Raw genomic sequence first — 23,396 nt, 5'->3', positions numbered from 1 at the left:
TGTCTGCTACTTAGTTTCTAAGTGCCCTGGCAACTCTTTTAAGTGTCTTGCCTAAGGTCATACGACTATTATGTATAAGAGGCTGCACTAGAACCAAGGTCTTCTTGCCTTTGAGGCCTGTTCTGTATCCACTACTCCACATTGCTTCTTTTCTATACAATATTGGAGGAACTGTGGGCATTCAGGTATGCTTATAAGCTATAGTGGAGCTGTGCAATGATTTAGCTTTCTTGGAAAAGTTTTGAATCATGCAAGAAAAACAACAGTTCAACCCTTTAACTTAGCTATCAATCACAGTACCAGTCACATAGTCCAAGCTGAAGATAGAAAAGCACTACACATGCCAAAATTAAACATTTTTTTTGTGGTATTAAAAAAAAAAACGAGAAACAGTGGGTACCCATTGATTTGGAAATGATTGAATAAATTGTGATACATGATATATTAATAACATCCCGAATTTTCTGTCATGCTTTTAGTACCTTCCTGTTTCTTAGGTACTCTGGGAATTGATCCCTCAATGGCTATACCTATAGCCTCCAGCAAAGATCTCTTCTATGAATACTTAGCACCTGCTTTTCCCATCTTTGTTTTATTCTGTGCCATTTCTATCTCCTATGGAAGCATACCCGGGTCTTACCTAAAGCTCCATGCAGACTAGCTCTGAAGCTCCGCACAGACTGGGCGAATAGCTCTTCACTTAGTATATTCAGATGGGTCTGTGATATTCCCAACAGTGACAGAGATTCCAAGTCATCCGTGCCTATCTTCTGGACTTTTGTCTTTGTCCTTCTGTTAAGTTCATCACAGGGTCCATTCAAGGTGCTAAGATCTTCCTCACTTTATCTTGACATTACAATGGAGCTTATAGATATGCTCATCATTTGACCAGCCCATCTTTTTTGATCACACCTTTCTTTGATTATATCATTTACTCCATTTCTCCTACATAATTCTATGTTTGGTATGAGTTGCAGCCTCATCACTTCTCTGTTGCCCTTTGGGTAATTCTTAATTTTAATTCTTTGGGGACTGTGTTGTACAATAACTTGACTATACAGCACCAGCAGAAAGATATTGGTATTAAAAAGAAGGGTCTCTGTTTCAGGGAGGAATTAGGAGTCATTAAAGAACTTGGCAGTTTTTCAAAGGCAACTGAGACTGCCCATTTTCTATTTGCCATATCTGTACATTATATACGTATATGGGTATACACATATGAATGTATATTATACATGTGTTAATTTGTGTGTTTACATACATGTGAACACATATTTATGAAGAGCCTTTGGGGACACAGTGGACAGACATGAATAAATACAAAAGGAATAGTTAGATCAGAGAAGTGAACATCTCATGGAAACAAAAAAAAGGGAGAGTATCCAGGAGGAGAGGGTCAGTGTGAAATGCCACAGAAAGGTCAAGAAGGATGAGGACTGATAAAGGACCACTAAATTTAGCAATTAAGATATCATTGGTAACCTGGGAAATAGTTTGTTGAATGATGAGTTTGGAAGCCAGATTGCAAATGGTTTAGAAGACTTAGAGGACTGTTGTTCTTCCTGTTTTCGAGAGAACCAATAACATCAGGAGGGTGATGGCTTGACTTGCAAGTGAATTGGATTTAAGTGTAATGGGACTGCAAAGTCACTCTAGGAGAGGAAGTGAAGATACCAAATTAGAGGGCTTTTCTCACTTTATTTGAGAAGGGGAGGAAAAATATGTGACAACAGGTGGCAGAGATGGTAAGATCTAGTAAAAGGTTTTTAAGGTGTGAGTGTGTAGGGGATTGGATGTGTTTGTAGGCAGGGGAGAAGGAACCAATACATAGGGAGAGACTGAAGATTAAAGAGAGAAGGATGACTGAGGTTGATCTGCTGGAGAAGATGAGAGGGAATGGGGTCAAGGATACATGTAGACTGGTTGGCTTTGACCAGGAGAATCTTTGCTTTTTGGTTTTTCTAATTAAATGTATTTTATTTTGAATTTGAGGAACCTAGAAAAAGAATATTTCCATATACATAGAACAGAAACTGTGGATATCATTTACAATTTGCTTTCTTGGTATATGCAATATTCTTTAGCTCACCCTGGTCTTTTTCTTGAATTTCTCTATTCTGTGTATTTTTATATGCTCTGTTGACACTCATTTTTTTTATCTGTATTTCCTCTTCACCCGAGGAATTATTCTCTGTAACAAACAAATTAACACAACTGTATCTCAAAAAATGTCTAATTGTGCAAATAGTCTGCCTCCTCTCGCAAGAGATGGAAGCATGTTTCATCATCAGTCTTCTGGAGTTATGGCCCTTCACTGCATTGTTAAAGAGTTAAGTCTTTCAAAGTTATTTTCTCTTAAATCTCATGATCATTGTTTAAATTGTTTTCCTGCTTCTGCTCACTTCATTTTGCATAAGTTCATTGAGGTCTTCCAAGGTTTCTTTTCATCAGAGACTGAAGTAAAGTAAAAGAAAGTGGGAGATTGTCAAGGGGAAGAGATAAAAAGGAGAGTATAAAGTTCAAGATCTCCCTCTTGCCCTTGCCCTCAAAATCTCAGCATAGCCCTGTATTTTCAGGCCTTAGGCAGGGTAGTGTGGCTGTGCGTCTTGGTTGTGAACTAGTCTTATCTGCTGTTTTATCCCCAAGAGAATGTAAACTTCTTGCAGTCTGGGATTGGTTTTTGTTTTTGTCCTTGTGCCACCACTTAGAAGGGTGCCATAATCATAAGTGGTGAACTACACATAAACTCAGCAATACAATCCCTGGATCAAAGCTATGATCTGTTTTCTGTTTTATTGTATGCTAACAATATGACAAGTTGCTTTAAGGATGCAGAGTAGAAATCAACTCAGTTGATCAAGCTGAAGAATTGACAGTCACTCCAGGAGTATTTGACCCCCACACCTAGTTTCTGCTGGACTGTGTTCCAATTTTCCCAACAATTTTTGTTGAATAGTGGTTTTTTGACCCAATAGCTGTTATCTTTGGGCTTATCAAACACTGTTTATTTGCTGACCTTATTTGCTTCTACAGAAGCAATATACATATTGTTTGCCTAATCTGTTCAGCCTTTCTATTTCTTACCCAGTAGGAAATTGTTTTGATGATTACATCATTGTACTATAGTTTGAGATCTGGTATTGTTAGTCCCCCTTGCTTCCCTTTTCCTCCCCATTGATTCCCTTAATATTCTTGATCTTTTGTTTTTCCAGATTAATTTTATTAAATTTTTTATGTAATTCTTTGGTAGTTTGGTATGGCACTGAATAAATTAATTTAGGTAGTATTGTCATTTTTCTTATATTGATCAGGCCTACTCATAAGCATTTACTATTTCTCCACTTATTCAGATCTGTCTTTATTTGTGTATAGAGTGTTTTATAATAGTGTTCATGTAGTTCCTGTGTGTGTCTTGACAGATAGACTCCCAAATATTTTATGCTATGTGTAGTTATTTTAAAGGGAATTTATCTTTTTCTGTCTATTCCTGCTGGGGTTTGTTGGTAACATATAGAAATGTTTGATGTTTTGTATATGTTTATTTTACATCTTGTAACTTTGTTTTGATTAGTTTTTTATTTGACTCTTTAGAGTTCTCTAAGTAAAGCATCACTTCAGAAAGTGATAGTTTTGTTTCTTCTTTGAATATGCTTATTCCTTCACTGTCTTTTCTTGTTTTATTGTTATAGCTGGCACAATACTGGATAGTAATGGAGATAATTAGATATCCTTGCTCCATGCCTATTCTTATTGGAAAAGCTTGTAACTTATCCTCCTTAGAGGTAATGCTTGCTCTTTGTTTTAGACAGATACTACTTACATTTTAAGGAAAGTTCTATTTATTCCTGTGCTTTCTAGAATTTATTTTTTTAAACAGGAATGGGTATGGTATTTTGTCAGAAGCTTTTTCTGCATCTATTGAAATAAGCATATGATTTTTATTAGTTAAATTATTAACATGGTCAGTTATGGTTATAGTTTTCCCAATATCGAACCAACCTTGGACTCTTGGTATAAACCTAGCCTGGTATACTATATGATCTTTGTAATCTTTTGTTCTTGTTTTAATTTTTTTTTGTATTAACATTCATCAGGGAAATTGTTCTATAGTTTTCTTTCTCTGTTTTGACTTTCCCTGATTTAAGTATCAAGATCATATTTGTGTCAGAGAAGGAATTTGGTTGGATCTCTTTGTTACTAATTTTTTAAGCAGTTTATATAGTATTGAAATAAATTATTATTTAAATGTTTGTTAAAATTCACTTGTAAATCTATCTGGCCATTTATGACTTGTTTCTAAGATAGGGTTATTTCAGTATTTTATTTCCTAATCTGTTAATCTGGGTAATTATATTTTTTGTAAATTTTCATCCATTTCACTTAGATTATCATATTTATTGGCATATAATTGGGCAAAATATTTCCTAATAATTGATTTTATTTCCTCATTGGTTGTGAGTACACCTTTTTCATTTTTCATACTGGTAATTTGGTTTTCTTTCTAAAAAAAATCAAATTAGGTAATGGTTTAGTTTTTTTAAGTCAGCTCTTGGTTTTTTTAAATTATTAATTGCGTGGGGTTTTTTTGGTGCTTTTTGCTTTCAATTCTATGAATCTCTCCTTTGATTTTCAGGACGTCTGAAAGACATCTTGATTTAGATATCCAGTAGATAATTTGAACTCAACATGTCCAAAACTGAATTCACTAAACCCTTCCCCCTTCCGATCTTCCCTATTACTGTAAAGGGCAGCACCATCCTCTCAGTCAACCAGGCTCACAACCTAGGAGTCATCCTCAACTCCTCACTATCTCTCAACCTCCCCCGCTACCCCTGGCCCTCTGCAAGCCAGTCTGTTGCTAAGGCCATTAATTTCACCATTTCAATATCTCTTGAATATGCCCCCTACTTTCCTCTAACATAGTCACCACTCTTGAGGCACCAGAAGACTGTTGCCGTTGTCCAGGTGAACCTGCACCAGTCTCTCTACTCGCCAATCCATCCTTCTTTTGGCCATTAAAGTAATTTTCCTAAAGTGTGGGTCTGATCACATCAATATCTCCCCAGTTTTTCAATAAACTCCACTGGCTCCCAGTTACATTGAGGACCAATACAAAATGTACTGGTATTCAAAGTCCTTCTTAACCTAATATCCTCCTACAGTCTTCTTCTACCTTACCTTCCTGCCACATGCTCTTCAAACCAGTGATACTGGCCTCCTGACTGTTCCACAAACAAGACACTCTATCTCACAGCTTTGGGCATTTTCTCTGGCTCTCCCCATGCGTGGAAATCTCTCCCTTCTCATCTCTGCCTGCTGACCTCCTGGTTGCCTTTAAGTTAAACCCCTCTTAATTCCAGTGCCTTCCATATGTTAATTATTTCCTGTTTATCCTGTATATAGCCTTTTGGCATATATTTGTTTGTTTGTTAGATCATGAGTTCCTTGAGGGAAGGAACTGTGTTTTACCTTTTTTTTTATTTTTGGTATCCCTAGAGCCTGGCACATTGCAGGAACTTAATAAATGTATGTTTATTGATTAAACAAACACAGTTGTGCTGAGTGGTGGCCTTCTTCAGGCCAGTTCCTTGTTGGCTTAGATTCAGTATTAGAAGTATAGGTCATTTTACAGTTAACAGAAGGTTTACTTAGCTATAGCACAGAAAGGATATTCAACAGAGATCCTGTAGAACTTAAGTTGGGCAGATAGTTCCCCTTGCCTCCTTGTGTAAGTCAAGACGTCACATGTGATGTCATTGGTCCTCTTCAAAAACAAAAGGCCAACCACAAGGACAGTAGCAACAAGCAAGGTAGGGTGTGGTTACTTCTGCAGCCCTGGGATATCCATTAGGTCCCTAACTACCAAAGGGAAGGGGTGTTTCAAAGGAAAAATCATAGTGATAACAGTTTTTAAAAAAAACCCAAAACTTTATTGATAGAACAGATGCCAACAAAGGTAGCTAGGTGGCACGGTGGATAGGGCTCTGGGCCTGGAGTCAGAAAGAGCTGAGTTCAAATCCAGCCTCAGACATTTACTAGCTGTATGACCCTGTGAAAGTCATTTAACCTCTGCTTGCCTCAGTTTCTTCAACTGTAAAATGGGAAATAAGAGCACCTACCTCCCAGGGTTGTTGCAAGTATCAAATAAGATAATATTTGTAAAGCACTTAGCAAAGTCCCTAGCACACTTAATAAATGCTTATTCCCTTCACTTACTGCCTCCCCTTCTAGTAGAGAGTTCAGCCTCCATTGCCTCAGTCCAGCAGTCAGCACACAGTAGGGCGGCTTAGATGTGCAGTGGGACACATTCCAATTGGATGCCACTCAGGGCTCAAACTTACATAAACTTTTAGGTAAAGAACTGATGTGGCACTAATAAGAAACTACCACATTGCCAGTGAGGCAAGACAGTAGGGTAGTGTGGACTACTGAAATGAGAATATTCTCTGAATTGCTTAATAAAGAATGAGGGGAATGGAGCCAGGAAACTTAATTCTAACTATGTTACAGTGTAAGAATGGTTAGACTGGGGAGGTGGGGTTGGGGAAGAGGAAAATATTTGGTCTCCTTGCTTAGTCAAACCTTGACACACAGGCATGAGAACAAAACAGTAAAATTGGATTTCACAGTTCACAGTCCACAGTCCACCCCCTTAGACCCAGCACTGCTTCGTATCAAAAACTTTTCTGTCCAGGACTTATATAAGGCAGATAGTAAAGGAATCAGTGAGCTGGTGCTGAAGGCATTGCCATACTCATTGGATTTTCATCAGGATTACAATGATGCCTTCTAGGCAGAGGGCCAGGACCAAAACCGCAGACATGAGAATTCCACACATCAGGCTCTGTCCACACCTTGAAGAGTCAATTTTCCTATGGTCTGTTTAGTTTGTAAACTGGTATTAACCCCCCAAACAACACAAGCTGGTAGCCAGTGCACCTCCCTGGCTGACTAGTAGATAGTCCAGAGCCATATGCTTATCTATCATCATGCAGTCTGGGGAATTCAGACTGTGAGCCTGTGCTTCTAACTCTTTAGCATTTTGTTTTCTACTTGGGCTTGAGTTAAGAAGTCTCTGGTTCCTCCCCTCCCCACATCCATAGCCATGGAAGAAAGGCCTGTAAATGGTGAAACCCCTTATTTCTGACCTCCTTGGCCTGACTGTATGGCAGCATGACTTCCACCTCACTCCCATCAAAAGTGGGAGGGGTGCTTAATAAGTAGCAAATGGCTAGGCTACCACCTATAGCGTACTTTTTATTTTTTCCAGGGATTAGGGTTGGGGAGGCAGTACCATTACAGACGAAGAGAACAATGAGATGTTTGCAAGGTTATAGAAGCTACGTTGAAGGTGGTAACCAGGGCACAGGTATATCCACATGATCAAGGCTATATTCTTCCAGGTCACAAAGCCTGGGCTTGCCCAATTGCAGAAGGAAGACTTGGTAGCATAGCCATAGGACAGTGTTTGTCCTGACTTCATATTTCCCCAAATCTGAAGGGGAGGCATGATGACAGGGAGAGATCTACATTGGCCTATGCATTGTCTGATGTTTCAGAGATGCCATCTGTACAGCAGAATTTAGAAAAGGTGCTGTCATTGTTATTGAAGTATCACCTCACAGTATCCAAAACTCCACTTCTGGGTAGCTGATTTACCTGCTTTCTCCGATGTTGCATTTTTGGTGTCCTGTTGTGTTGTGTTGAGTTCCCTATACCTTGCTCTCTCTCCCTTGCAACCTGTAAACTACACTTTCCCTCTAAGGAAGCTGCTGTTATGGTTGCATTTGTGTTATTGCCCATCAGGTGTGCCTAGGGCTAGACTGACAGCTCTATCTGCTGCTGAAGCTGGCTGCCACTGCTGTGCTTGAGTCAGGTACAGAAATGAGTTCAGTGTAGAAGAGTAGGAGCACCTTCACGGTGCCATCTGGGTCTGGTTGCCTCCACCATGGAGATGATGTCCAGGGTTGACATTCAAGTAGAAAAATCAAACCCGGTCAACAGGAACAGTTGAAGGAGAGTCACCTTGTTTCTGTTGGTTCCCATCCAGCAACTATTGTTACCTATAGAGATAAAGCAAGAAAAGGTGAAGGTCTGCGTCTAGGGTTCTCCTCCTCACTAGCCTACATCCTCCTTTCTTCTGGTTACTTCCTTTCCCAATAGCATCTAAATATTCCTGTCCAGTAGGCAGCCCATAGTACTGGGGCTCACTATCTCATCTGGGACCCATTTATCACCCCTTGCCTGTATCCTCTGGTATCTTCCTCTAGAATCCCAGTAGATTCCCCAGGCTGTCAACCTGTCCTACTGGGGAAGTTAAGTGGGGCTTTGGACAGGGTAATGTTAAGAAAGGGTTGGTTTGCTACATGGCAGGGATCAACACATCCAAATTAGCACCAAATTTGCTCTGATTATTGAGGCCTGCAGAATAGATCAGTGATTCCCACAGTTTTCTGTTCCACGAATCCCTTTCATTACTAACAACAACAACAACAACAACAACAACAACAACAACAACAACAAAGGGGCAGCTGGGTGGCACAGTGGAGAGAGCACCGGCCCTGAAGTCAGGAAGACCTGAGTTCAAATCTGGCCTCAGATCAAACACTTAACACTTAGTAGCTGTGTGACCCTGGGCAAGTCACTTAACCCCAATTGCCTAAAAGAAAAAAAAAACAAAAAAAATGTGTTGTGAACCCTAGGATAATTTAATATACTGTTCATAATAAGACTTTTAGATTTATTCATGTAAGTGTTTAAAATAATTGCAATAATAACTTTTGTCCCTAAAAGCTCAAAATGAAAATTTACATTGTATAATTATTGTTATACAATCTAAATTCTTATTCTACTTGCAATTAAAATTCTACATATAAAATTATAAAATAATTACAAATTTATTTTGTAATTCCACATAAAATAATTCACAATCTTAAATCTGTTTCCATATTAAGTTTATTTTTATATTTTGATTTACAAAAATAAAGTAAAAATGCTCACCCACATGTAGTAGAGAATGGTAGAATTTTACAAGCTCTGCTGCTGAAAGATAGCAGCTCATTTTTTTATATTTGGTCATCTAACCTAAATTGACGTAAATGGATAGTTATAATATAAAAATACTTTCTTTTCCATTGGCTAATGGCAAGTACTATTAAATAATAAACGTATTTCAAGTACAGTCACACATGTTGCTTTGTTGTTAACAATGTTAACATTTAAAACCAACCAATGGTGCCAACCAGTACATTTGAAAATCTGCCAGATAAAGAATAGTAACTTAAGCGGAGAATAAGTTTAAATCAGAAAACAGTCTTAACACTGCAATGACAGGAAATATAAAGTTTGTTTCTGCAAAATGTCTGTTATGGCCTTTGATGACTTCAAGATGACTGGTAATGTGCATGCCCAAAGATCATGGTTGTCGAACAGCCTGACTTTTGTACTGCAAGAACGTATTGAAAATTGTGGATCAATTGATTAAGTATGATTAAAGGATAACAAGGGAATGAGGAAGCTACTCTGGTGCAATATACAAGTGAGGGCACGCACATACGTATATCTGAACATCCACTGGGAACTGATTGGTGCTTAAACAGCAACTCCTTGTGATGGTTTAAAAACAATTTAATGATGGTTTGAGATACTACAAGAACACACTGCACTGAGAAGCAGTCAGAGTTTAATGTAATTACTGTATGAACACCAAAATCATTGTGCTTATGATCACAAGCATTTTGAAAGCTACAGAAATAAACCTACAATGCTTCACCTGTAACATAACTATATAGTTATTTGCTGCTTAATGTGCTATTAAGGAATTTTTTAGTATGAACCCCTTGGATCATTGTCATAAATGCTCAAGGGGAATCACTGGAGTAGATTGTTCAACCTCCTGCTGAAAAACAAGTGGTGCCTGGGCATGTAGCTGTTGGGTTACACACCACTGCTTGTGACCTAGTGTTCCTCTTCCCTTTATCTCCTGATAGTGGATCATGCCAACATCTGAGATAATGGAGATGTGTTAGGGAGGGGAAGATGACCTAATGTTCAGACTTTGGGCCGACTGGCAATAGTAAATAGAATCCTGTTATCACTGGAAATCAGAATAGCCAATGCAAAGACAGCTGTCCTTTTACAAGGTCCATGATGGTAGTCTTTCCAATTCACTTGCAAGTCACGGCGTCACTATCCCGATTCAAAAACAAAGGACAAACAACAAAACCCTAGATCCTGAATAAGTATGTACTATTTTCAAGATATTTAGGCCCCTGTAGTATAAAATAGGATCTTGTCAAGTGGATTTACTCCCTTGGGGATCTTCTCTGGGTGTCCCTTCCCTCCATGGCAAGGGAGATGGCAGGAAGTGCAACCAATCTTTACTTCCTTTGCTTCTTCCTGGGTGAGGTGGAGATGTCATTTGTGAGCCCAGTCCTGCATGGTATATTCATTTCCATGGCAGGTTCTGGCATGAAGTCATTAGGCTGCTGAGGAGATCTGTTAAGTGCAGACTTTATCAGCTGTTAGTCCATTTGGATTCCTCAGAAAAGGATCCCTTTGAGTGGTCAGATACATGAGTCATGTATAGCCTTTTCAGTGAGCCTATATGGGCCCACAGGAACGCCACACATACCAGATTGGACTTGATCTTCCAGCTAGTTTGTTGCCACTGATTGGAATAGATTGCTGGGTTATTAGCCTTGGTCCAAAAGTCAGTGTAGATGAATATCTCCTTTTGAGTGCTCAGTTCAAGGGTGAGGAGCACTACTCATGGCTCGGTCCACCAGGCGGACTGGTTGTTGCCCTGAATGATATGAACCTTACCTTAAGATACCTTGATGACGGCTCTTCTCCACTGGACTGTGACATCAGTAAATGAAGCCTGTGTCCTTTGGGAGGTTGGACAGATAAAGGCCCCAAATAGCTCGGAGTGTGGGCAGTGGATTAGTTTCAGGCACATCTCTGGTAGACTGAACAGCCACTAGCTCCTGCAGTTTATTCGTGTCTCTGGGTTAGGGCCTCACTCTGCTTTGAATGTACCATTTTCATTTGATAATTGATATCTTTTCTCTGCCAGGCTTTTAGGATTTGGTATTGGTTAAAACCCATTGGAATATGGGGATCTCAGGTCTCAGTGTGATAGCAGTATACTCAGTTGGTCTCTTTGTCTCAATCAGGGCCCAGTGGCAGGCTAATAATTGCCTCTCAAAGGAGGCATTATTGACCATTGCCCCCATAAACATGTAGATCCAGAATCTGAAAGGTCTCTGGGTCTCAGCTGCATCTTTCTGCCACGGAGAAGCCTATACTTGTAGTTCAGTGGTATCAGTAGATGGCAGGGGTCCAAGGGGAAGGGCCTGTTGAACTGCTTCCAGTGGGACTTGTTGCTGTGAATTGAATAGCATACTATCTCACAGGGTAGAAGGGGCTTTTCAATAATCTCCTATATATGGGCTATGCTGCTGCTAGTAGCTGAACAGCTCAGTCAAGATCCAGGCATTTTTCTTGGTTCTTTAGGGCTTCAGGGCCAGGAGGATGTTCTTGACTTTCTCTGGTATGTTCCACTGAGCTCCTACCCATTGAACTCTCAGAAAATTCACCTATTGGCACATTCTTAGTATTTTTTTCCAGGGTTAACCACCTATCTATTTTTTTCCAGTTGGGTCCACAGCTGGCAACTTCTGTTCCCACTATAATAATATCATTAATAATTGAGGACTAAAGTTTGAGTCAAGTTGGAGCTTGGCCATTGTCCATTCCACCCATTGCTGGCAAATGGCAGGGCTATTAAAATATTCTTGGGGCAGGACTATAAAGAAGTAATGCATTCTTTGCCAAGTAACAGAAAATTAGTCTTGGTCCTCTTCCTGTAGGGGAATAGAAAAAAAAAAGACATTTGCCATTTCCTCCACATTTGCTGGGTATGGCCACTCCATTTTCAGTCATAGTCACATGTGTGCAGTATCAAGGGCAACCATATCTACAGCTTGGTTTTGCCTTCAGTAATCTAAAATTAGTCACCAAGTATTATTGAGTTTCCTCATTGGCCCCACTGGGCTGTTGAACTAAGAGATCATCTAGGGTATCAATCAATCAATCAATCAATAAGCATTAAGTGACAGGCACTATACTAAGTGCTAGGGATACAAAAAAAGCAAAAGACAGTCCCTGCCCTCAAGGAGCTTACAATCTAATGGGGTTAATAGAACATGCAAACAAATATATATGAAACAAGCTATATAAATGGGATATATTAATGGGAATAATAATTAAATGGGGATATTTAAATGAGAAATAAATGAGAAGTAATTAAAAGAGGGAAAACACTAATTAGGGAAGCCTTCTTGTAGAAGATGGGATTTTAGTTCAGATTTAAAGGAAGCCAGGGATGTCAGTAGTTGGAGTTGAGGAAGAAGAGCATTCCAGGCATGGAGGATAACCAGTGAGAATTCTCAAAGCTGAGAGATGGAGTGTCTTGTACAGCCAGAAGGCCAATGTCACTGGATCAAAGAATACTTTAGGGAACATAGTTTAAGAAGCCTGGAAATGTAGGAGGGAGCTAGGTTATAAATGGCTTTGATTGCCAAACAGAGCATTTTTTATTTGCTAGAGGTAATAGGAAGCCATGTGGGTGAATCATGGATGCCTGTGTCAAAGTCTTTCCTGGCCATCTTGGTGGAAGAAGGTAATTGTGGGAGGAGAGGGGAATCACAAACTGCAATCCACTCCACAGTTAATTAGAGGAGACAAGCAGTAGTGGCAGATCCTGGCCAGCTGGCCTGTTGGTTTGCTCCAGTGAGGCAACTTAGCAAGTCTGTCTGTATTATAACATAGTAGGTTGTCAATACATTCCAACTTATAGGCTGGAATAGTTCCATTACAATGGTGGCAGTCACTTGTATACCTCACAAGGTGGGACCTATACCAAAGTCCCTAAGGGGAGTTTTCTTGTCTTTGGTACATGGGGATCCTGACATTACAGTCACTTGGTTTTTTTAAAGATATTTATTTGTTTGTTTGTTTTTAGTTTTCAACATTCACTTCCACAAGATTTTGAGTTCCAAATTTTCTCCCCATCTCTTCCCTCCCCTACCCCAACACAGCTTGCATTCTGATTAACCCTTCCCCCAATCTGTCCTCCCTTCTATCACACCTTATCCTCTTATCCCCTTCCCCTTCTATTTTCCTGTAGGGTAAGATAGATTTTTATAACTCATTACCTGTGTATCTTATTTCCCAGTTGCATGTAAGAACAATTTTTAGCATTTGTTTTGAAAATTTTGAGTTCAAAATTCTCTCCCTCCCTCCCTCCCCACCCACTCTCATTGAGAAGGCAAGCAATTCAATATAGGTTACATATATGCAGTCATGCAAAACACTTCCATAATAGTCATGTTGTGAAAGACTAACTATATTTCCCTCCATCCTATCCCACCCCCATTTATTCTATTCTCTCCTTTGACCCTGTCCCTCCTCAAAAGTGTTTGCTTTTGTTTATTCCCTCCCTCAATCTGCCCTCTTTTCTATCACTCCTCCCTCTCTTATCCCTTTCCCCCCTATTTTCCTGTAGGGTAAGATAGCTTTCCATTGAGTGTGTATGTTATTCCCTCCTTAAACCAAATCTGATGAGAATAAAGTTCACTCATTCCCTCTTACCTCCCCCTTCTTCCTCTCCACTGTAAAAACTTTTTCTTGCCTCTTTTATGTGAGATAATTTACCCTATTCTACCTCTTCCTTTTTCCTTCTCCCAGTACATTCCTCTCTCACCTCTTAATTTTATTTTTTAGATATCATCCCTTTATATTCAACTCACCCTGGGCTCTCTGTCTATATATATATTCCTTATAACAACCCTAATAATGAGAAAGGTCTCATGAATTACAAATATCATCTTTCCATGTATGAATGTAAACAGTTCAACTTTAATAAGTCCGTTATGATTTTTCTCTCCTGTTTACTTTTTCATGCTTCTCTTGAGTCTTGTATTTGAAAATCAATTTTTTATTTAGCTCTTGTTTTTTCTCAAGGATGCATTAAATTCTTCTATGTCCTTGAATATCAATTTTTTCCTCTCATTGATTACATTCAGTTTTGCTAAGTAGGTGATTCTTTGTTTTAATCCTAGCTCCTTTGACCTCTGGAATATCATGTTCCATGCCCTCCAATCTCTTAATGTGAAAGCTGCTAAATCTTGTGTTATCCTGACTGTGTTTCCACAATACTTGAATTGTTTCTTTCTGGCTGCTTGCAATATTTTCTCCTTGACCTGGGAATGCTGGAATTTGGCTATAATATTCCTGGGAGTTTTTATTTTGGGATCTCTTTGAGGAGATGATTGATAGATTCTTTCAATTTCTATTTTATCCTCTGGTTCTAGAATATCAGGGAAGTTTTCCTTGATAATTTCTTGAAAGATAATGTCTAGGCTTTCTTTTTGATCATGGCTTTCAGGTAGTCCAATAATTTTTAAATTATCTCTCCTGGATCTGTTTTCTAGGTCAGTTGTTTTTCCAAGGAGATATTTCACATTATCTTTTTATTTTTTCATTCTTTTGGTTTTGTTTTATAGTTTATATGTTATATATATAGTTTATATATATGATTTCTCATAAAGTCATTAGTTTCCATTTGCTCCATTCTAATTTTTAAGGAATTCTTTTTTTCAGTAAGCTTTTGGACCTCCTTTTCCATTTGGCCAATTCTGCTTTTTAAGGCATTCTCCTCATTGGCTTTTTGGACCTCTTTTGCCATTTGGGTTAGTCTATTTTTTAAGGTGTTATCTTCTTCAGTATTTTTTGGGGGTCTTCTTTAGCAAGCTGTTGACTTGTTTTTCATGATTTTCTTGCATCACTCTCATTTCTCTCCCCAGTTTTTCCTCTACTTCGCTTACTTGCTTCTCAAAATCCTTTTTGAGCTCTTCCATCAATCATAGGCTTTAGACCAAGTGCGAAAAATACTTCAAGTTGAAATGATGCAAAAAAAAAAATTGGATCGGCCAAGGAAATTTGGCCATGTCTCACAGGCTGTCTACAAATTGCCAACCTAGTTAGACTGGGATTCATTTGAATTGTTGGAGCAAGAATGAATATTAAGCTAATGCCCTGAGAAGGAAGTGCTGAGGAGCACCTTGGACAATTCAAAGCATTTGGACAATTTTGAACTTCCCACTTTCTAGTGTTTTAACAGTCTCCCAGATCAGTTAAACAATGTTTGTTGAACTTCCCACTTTCTAGTGTTTTAACAGTCTCCCAGATCAGTTAAACAATGTTTGTACTATAATGCTGACAAACTAGACAGAAATACAGGTTCATAGGGTGCCCAAAGAAGCTATATCATACCTAAGAAAAACTTCTTGAGCACCCCAAAAAGGTGAGAAAAGAACTAGCAACTAAGTGGAGTCTGAGTACAAGCACACACAAGCACCCCATCACTGTGAACTTGACCCCATCCAAATGTGCTCTTTAAACTTAGATCCACCTTTCCCTTGGTATTTGTGGAACCTTGCTATAATGGGGACAGCAAAAGAACCAAGAAGGGAGTGTAGGATCGCTAATGGCCTCAAGTGGAATGCAAGTGTATGTTGAATCCATAGTTAATCTATCAGTACATGCATCTTAAAGGCCAGCTACCAAAAAACCCAACGATTGAGCCCCAGGGAAAGAGAAACTGTACTTGTGAATGGAGAAAGGCAAAACTTTTTTAAAAATTTTATCATGTCACAAGGTTAAAGATATAAAGGTTTTGCATATTTATAGATAAAAAAAACCTTACAAGACTTAAAAAAAATAATGAGGGGGGGTCTGGGGTTTAACAAATATATGCCTTACACTCAATTATCCCAGACAATGGACAAAAGTACTTTTTTGACACCAGTTCTCTACCTCAGAATACCATGAGAGTCTTAGCCAGCCCCTTTTCAAGTAGAGAAGATCTAGTCACGGGAAAGAAAGCATTCGGAGTTCTTTTAAGAGCAGGTTGTAGTAAGATTTAGCTGAAGGAGGAAAGGAGAATGTGAAAGCTTAGAAGCGCCCAGAAGAGCCCCGACCTCCGGAAACAGCTGAGCGGCTGCTCCCCCTCCCCCACTCGCTGCAGCTCCCGCTGCTCACCTGGTGCTGATGCAGCAGCGCGGTGACGTTACAGGGCGGGGACTAGGCTTCTTCCTCAGCCGCCTGGCCCAGGTGCCGCCGTCCCGCCTCTGCCATGGCTCAGTACAAGGGTGCGGCGAGCGAGGCCGGCCGTGCCATGCATCTAATGAAGCAGCGGATCACTGAGGAGAACACCATGAAGTCAAACGCCGATGAGAAATTCTCCGCTCATTATGATGCTGTGGAGGCTGAACTCAAGTCCAGCCCGGCGGGTCTCATAACCCTGAATGTCGTGAAAGCCAAACAGGAGGCGCTGGTGAAGGAGCGAGAAAGGCAGCTGGCCAAAAAGGAGCAGTCCAAAGAACTTCAGCTACAGCTGGAGAAACTTCGAGAAAAGGCACGCAAGAAGGAAGAGAAGCGGAAGATCTGTCCCCTGTCCTTCACCCTGGATGAGGGAGAGGAGCCTGCGGAAGAGGAAGATATGGAGGAGGAAGATCTAGGATGGGAAGGCAATGTAGATATGAACAAGAATAGATACGTTTCCTACCTTCCGAGAGTCAACAGTCTAAATGAAGAGATCCCTTCAAAGAAGAGAAAATTAGGGAAGAACCCAGATGTGGACACAAGCTTTCTTCCTGACCATGACCGAGAGGAAGAGGAAAATAGACTCCAAGAGGAACTTCGACAGGAATGGGCAGCCAAGCAGGAGAAGATCAAGAGTGAAGAAACTGAAATCACATTTAGTTACTGGGATGGCTCTGGGCACCAAATGACGGTAAACATGAAGAAAGGGAACACAATGCAACAGTTCCTGCAGAAGGCCTTGGAGATCTTGCGGAAAGACTTCGGTGAGCTGAGGTCAGCAGGAGTGAAGCAGCTCATGTACATCAAAGAGGATCTGATTATACCTCATCACCACAGCTTCTATGACTTCATTGTCACTAAAGCCAGAGGGAAAAGTGGCCCACTCTTTAACTTTGATATCTGTGATGATGTTTGGCTTCTCAGTGATGCCACAGTAGAAAAAGATGAGTTACATGCAGGAAAGGTGGTGCTGAGGAGTTGGTATGAGAAGAACAAGCGTATGTTCCCAGCCAGCTGCTGGGAACCCTATGACCCAGAGAAAAAGTGGGACGAGTACACAATCCGATGAGCACCTGTAAAAGACAGCACATGATCTGTCACCTCATCCCCATCCCCACCTACCCATCCACCCACTTTCTCATTTGTTAGACCTGACAGAGAAAGTTAACAGCTGTCTCTAGACATCCTTCCTTCCTCCTCATTCATCTTAACCCTCCATCCCTCCCCCATCATGGGGCTTCCCCCTTCCCACTCCTTTTTTAGGTATATCTGGGTCCCCTAGGTCCACACACCCAACTGTGAAGCAGATTCTGGGACTGGCACAGACTAGCTCGGGCTGTGGCACAATTGGTCCCTGGATTTCTGTTCCCTAATTCTACTGTTATTTACATGTTGTTGTTGTTTTTTAATTTTAGAATGAACTTTTGCATGAGAAAAAAAAAGATACTCAGGGAAGCCCGAGAGAGAGAGAGAGAGAGAGAGAGAGAGAGAGAGAGAGAGAGAGAGAGAGAGAAAAAGAGAGAGAGAGAGAGAGAGAGAGAGAGAGAGAGAGAGAGAGAGAGAGAGAGAGAGAGAGAGAGATACAGATATTTAGAAAGAAGAACTATAAATCTCTCAAAGATCTAAGGCTGGACAAAAACAAAACAAAAAACCTATCAGAATGCTGGATGGGAAGTACAGCACAAAAGCAGCCTGGTCCCACGGAATGTGTAGCTTGAAAGCCCAGGGGTAATGGAAGAAATGCCTCAAGCAGAATTCTACTTGGGGGCAATCTCAAACTCAGTCTGGTCCTCAGTCAGACAAAAGTATGTAGTTCTGTTTGACCAGACACAGGCTTTTGAACACTTGGTGCAAAGACTTGCTTAGTCTGTGAAAACCCTGTTAAAGAAGGCAGTTCTAAGTGTCATGACTAAATGTTCTCCTCTCAAAATTTTGGCCTTTTGTCACTGATTGATGCTGTTGCCACCCTAATTTGGGGGTAGGGAATGTATAGTTAATAAAAACTAGTACCCTCCCTCCTTCTTAGCTAAGACCAATTCTTCTCTGCCTATCTGGGACCACAACTGAACTTCTCCCGTAATCCTAGCACAGGGGGTCTACCCAATGTACTGGCAGTCTTTCTTGGGTTCTCAACTTTGTGATGTCAACAAAGTAGCCAGAAATACTTGGTATCTTTGTGTTTTTTTCTCTTTTCTAATTCTTTTCTCTGTTATTCTTGCTTGATCATTATGGTTCAGGTAATAGTGTCCTTAAATGGGGCTAGAGTGGTGATTTTATCATTAGCCAGAGGATGTTAGCCCAGGAGCCCCTCAGTGCAATGAACATATTTGGAAATTTGTTAGAGAAAGGACAAAGGACTAAAGAGGCAATTTTTTTGAACACCCTTAATGAGAAGACCTCATTCTTTTTACCTCGAATTGATTGCTTCTGGGACCCTGACTGACATTTTTCCAAGAAACCTTGAGTTTGGTCTATTTTGGGGCTGTCCAGAATTACTCAACACAAAGATGATGTTCTATTGAAATAAAGATGGTGTTATCAAGGGAAGGGTCTGGGTTTCATGGAAACCAAAACAAAACATCTGTTCTTAGAGGAATGCCCACGAAAAGAGACATCTGGCTTTTTCCTCCTGTTTCTCACATTCTTTCCTCCTTGATTCACATTCACCTTTCCCCCTCAAAATCCCCTTCGTCTTCCCTAAGGTGACTCCTCTGAGTCTGAAGATGAATCCTGTCCTGCTTTGGGGCACATGTGTCAGTATTCTATCAGATACCTCCTCAGCTGGTGATTGCTCTTCTCCTCTGTAAATAATGGGCTTTCTTCTCTTACATGACTGATCTTTTCACAGGGCCCTCCCTACAGTCTGCTCTAATCTGCTTCTTTCCCTCCAGCAGTTGCGACAGTCTAGTATTCTGCATTATAGGGGATTCTTTTTCTTTCCACCCAAAGTACATAGGTATCATGAGGTCCATCATCTTTGTGAGGGACCATTTGGCTCCTTCTCTGAACCAAAGTTGTTTTTGGAAGTTTGGCAAAAAGATAAGTTCAAATTCCTGGTCCCTATTTATGCTGTCACTTGGCTGGTAAATCTGCTGTACCAATTGTCCATAATTCTCCCTTGACTAACTTTGTGAGACGCTTTCCTATCACTACAGAGAGCTAATACTTAGCAGAATAGGCTGTGCCCCGTGGATAGGGGCCACAGGCATAGAAATGGGTTAGATTCCACCAGTAAGCTGCATTAGATGCCAAAAGAGAAGTCAATACTGACTCTTATTAACTTGTCACCATATTTGTCCTGCTAAAAAAAAAATTCCTGTTACCCATATGTTTGATAATGTGATCAATGGTTAGGTTTCACATGAGGAAGGGAGGACTCCACCTAGTGATCATCAGATTGATTATGGAAGAATTATTAAGCATACCCCACCACATCCTATATTCTATGCTACCTACCCTTTTAATCTCTGGTAGGATGTTTTAGTGGCTAGAGGGTTCCCTCAAACATGACTATCCCTGGCAGCCTGGACTTTCAGGCCTCTCTGTCTTATTGTCATGGTTTTATCTATCCTCCTCAGGTCAAGGTGAATCATTTGTCATGTCTGTTTTTGTATCAGCCATCTTGCCAGGTATTTGACTGTATCTAAGGCATCAAGGAATTTAGGCACTGTTGGCCTTAACCACCTCAAGATGATGAGAAAACAAGGGTGGGAGGGCAGACAACTGCAAAGCAAGGCCTATTTAGCACAATAAGTAAGGCCATAAGGGAAGAATTAGCTCTTTTGAGCTACCAGGAAAAAAAAAGCCACAAGGCTCCCATTGTCTTTGTTCTTTTCCCTTCCAGCTGTGGAAGCTAGAAGAGAGCCATTGGGGTCTAAAATCTCTTGGCCCATGGGGAAAGACTGGTGGGAAAGACTGGGGCCCAAATTCTAGAAGTCCTGCCTCCTACTTTGGATCAAATCAGGATGAGTACTCATATGTCCCCCCTCAGCTCTAGCTCCTGAAGATGACAATGCCATACTAGAAACTTAGGCTCATACCTATTTACACTGCTAGAATAAATCAGTTTAGAAGGGAATTGATTCTCCTTTAAATGAAGAGACCTTCTCTTTGCTTTTAGAGCCAGAGAACCTGGGTATTGAGTCAAGAAGATCTCCTATGTCTGACAAGAAGCCATCCTTTCAGTCCCTGACCCATTCATGTGTGAGAAATAATTCATTTAGACCCCTACTCTATTCCAATCAGTACTAATCAGTTTGATATGATTCTGTAGGGGTAGTGATTATAAGTTCTGTATATTAGGCCCTAGAGCTGTAAACTGCAGATTGTAAATTCACTTACTTAATCATAGGAAGCTAACTAGAGGCCCTCCACCCTTGTTTTTACTTGTTATGGTAACTAAGCCCAGTATGGTAGAGGTGATTAAATGTGATGGAAAGTCCCCCAATTTATTTTTGTACCTCTGGCCCATTCTCTCTTGTCCAACCATCTTATGACGCTTAGTCAGTGGAGATGCCTCATGCTTTGCTCAACCCAAGACCCTGCTGCTGAGATGCCATTCCTAGATGATAAATGATTTTTTCACCCACAAAGCAAGATCTGTTAACCAATGGGGATTCTGTACTTTGTATAGCCCCTTTAGAGTGTTCAAGTATCAAATCTAGTATCAACCCTTATAAAACTAAGGCGCTGGAAGAAGGGGGCATCACAGATTGTGAGAAAAATCTGAGGTCCATTTCATCAGAGAGGACCATGGACCCTTTAATGAAGTGCCTTTGGTTCAGAGCTCTGCCTCAGTCTCTTTTATTGTAGGTTGGACAATTTCAGTCCCCACACATGACCATTCCTATCCCGAGAAGGAGCTAGGCTGGTGAATAGGCTCTTCTCTCACCCTTATTCCTATTCAAACTGCCTGAAAGGTATATGTTGTTAACATTTTCCTACCTTTTTGCTGGGTGGGAGTTGAGGATACAGCTCTAAGTGGTCCTTTAAAAAAACAAAAAACCATGGTATTAGTAAGGAAAGTAGAGGGGCAGTTAGGTGGCAGAGCGGATAGAGCACCAGTCCTGGAATCTGAAGGACCTGAATTCAAATCCTGCCTCAGATACTTGACACTTACTATGTGACCCTGGGCAAGTCACTTAACCCCAATTGCCTTGCAGAAAGAAAGAAAGAGAGAAAAAGAGAAAGAAAGAGAGTGTGGGACATCTTAATATTCTCTCCTTCCCCAATAATAGGCTGATGCCTATTATTGGATCTGCCACATTACTGAGTAATGAGCACAGCAGAACACATTAGCCCTGTGAGGGAAACTGAGAATGTGAACTGAGATAATTTCTTCATTTCTGTCCTCTGTTTTTCATTATTTTCTTGTTCTAAATACAAAGTTTTCAAAATTAAAGAACAAAACAAAACTTATGTAAAGGAGCCCAGCCAATTTTTTTTTTCTTGGTGGGATGGAGAGGCAGGGGGGAGAACTATAGAGGATGCACATCTTTTATGCTGTGTTTTCCCCTGTGAAGGGGAAACTTGCAGGATGGAGAGGAGTGACTCCACAGTGGTATTCCATGATGACAAGAGACTCTGGGTCCCAACTGGGGACCTCCTGTGGTTAGCACCAGTCTCTTTTGTCCAGGATCCTGGAATGCTTCTATCTAGGGCAACCAAGCCTCTCCCTGTTTGTGGGCTCTGTCATCTAGCTGCCCTGAATCTTCCTTGTCTCCAATCATTTCCAAATATTGAGGGCATTTTGGCTAAATACTATCCCATTCCAAAGGTTTGGAGGCTTTGTATTCAGGTTAGCTTATCAGCATGTGGCATTTTCCATTCATTTCTAATTTGAGTACAAGGTGGTTTTTGGGGGGATGAGAGGGTGGTATTAGGGGAAAGACCAGTTAGCAGGTTATTAGGATAGCACAGGTTGGTAAATAACAGTTGCATAAAGAAGGGGGATGGAAGTGGAAGCAGAAGTAGAGAAGAAAGAATAGCTGAGATATCAATCTGAATTGGTAAGATTAGACAATGAACTGGGTGTAAGGGTAAAGATAGAAAAATGACTCTAAAGCTTTGATCCTGAATGGAAAACCATGGAGTCATAAACAGCAATAAGGACATTAAGCTTGAGTCTGAGAAGACTGGACGTGATCTAGAGGTGGAACTTGAGCCGGTACTTAAAGTAAGAGCTTGAGAGAAATTGGGAGTAGAAACAGATTTGGGATTCACCTGAATACAGGTCAGGGGACAGAGATGAGAAGGCTGAGCATAGAAATGTGGAGATGGATGTCCATGTTTAAGGAGCTCAAAGAACCCAAGAGGCCAGTGAAGAAGAAATAAGGGAAGGGCAGAGAAATAGGTAAGAAGTCATGGAAATCTGGTGGGCATAGAGTTTACTAAGTTGGCAGTCATTATGGCTACAACAGAAAGATCAGAGGATGAAGACTGAGATAAAAGCAGTGGAATTTGGCTATCAGAGACCTTTGCCCTTTCTAGATTGGAAGACCATGAGGAAATAGTGGGTGGTATGGAAGTAGAAGGCATTGAATAAGTGTTTCTAGTAATTTGGTGTAATAACAGAAGAGGTGTATAAAATAACAGTTTGAGAGGTTGGGGGGAAGAGTCCCTAGAATCCTGGAAAAGCTCCCATTAGGTAAGGGAGAATGGAGCATAATTGTAGGCAGAAAGGAAGAAGCCGGGATAAAAAGAGATTTAAGGTAACTCACAAACAAATACAATTGATTGTGAGGGTATTTCTTTTGCATAAGTATTATTATGCTTTATCCTCTTGAATCTTTAATCATCTTAAAGAAGTGGAGGGGGCAAAATTACGAATACAAGTGGGGAGATCAGCCTTGCCATGGAAAAGGCCAACTGATTCCTGGAAAGTAGTATAGGATTTAGGGAGGTTTTGTAGAATTGGGCACAGAACAGTCAGGACTTCCTGAAGTTTATCATGTGTTTTGGATTTTTAAAATGATGCCTTTTCTACAGAACTTTATGGGAAAAATATCATTTATTTCCTACACCACTGGCCTCCTTGTTCTTTGAGGAACAAGTATGAAGTAAAGCAGACATTAAATTGGCCCCATCTCTGATGGACTAAGCAGTCATTGTGTTGAACTGACATAAACTGCCCTATTTGGGGATCATCAGCCCCAAAGGAATAATTTCTCTCTGGGGGCTCATATTGTTTTGGCAGTCAAGGGAAATTCTATTAGCTACATATATTG

General features: G+C 40.4%; 1 pseudogene; it reads left to right on the top strand.

Annotated features, from left to right (window-relative positions):
- The first annotated feature begins 16,201 nt into the window (after positions 1-16,201).
- On the top strand, positions 16,202-17,454 carry LOC110211707 (protein FAM50A pseudogene; annotated as a pseudogene).
- The last annotated feature ends 5,942 nt before the right edge of the window (positions 17,455-23,396 follow it).

The sequence above is a fragment of the Phascolarctos cinereus genome, unplaced genomic scaffold, assembly GCF_003287225.1.
Source record: "Phascolarctos cinereus isolate Bilbo 61053 unplaced genomic scaffold, phaCin_HiC Scaffold_2;HRSCAF=192, whole genome shotgun sequence".
In the NCBI taxonomy this organism is placed as follows: domain Eukaryota; kingdom Metazoa; phylum Chordata; class Mammalia; order Diprotodontia; family Phascolarctidae; genus Phascolarctos; species Phascolarctos cinereus.
This window is presented reverse-complemented; position numbering and strand designations above follow the sequence as displayed.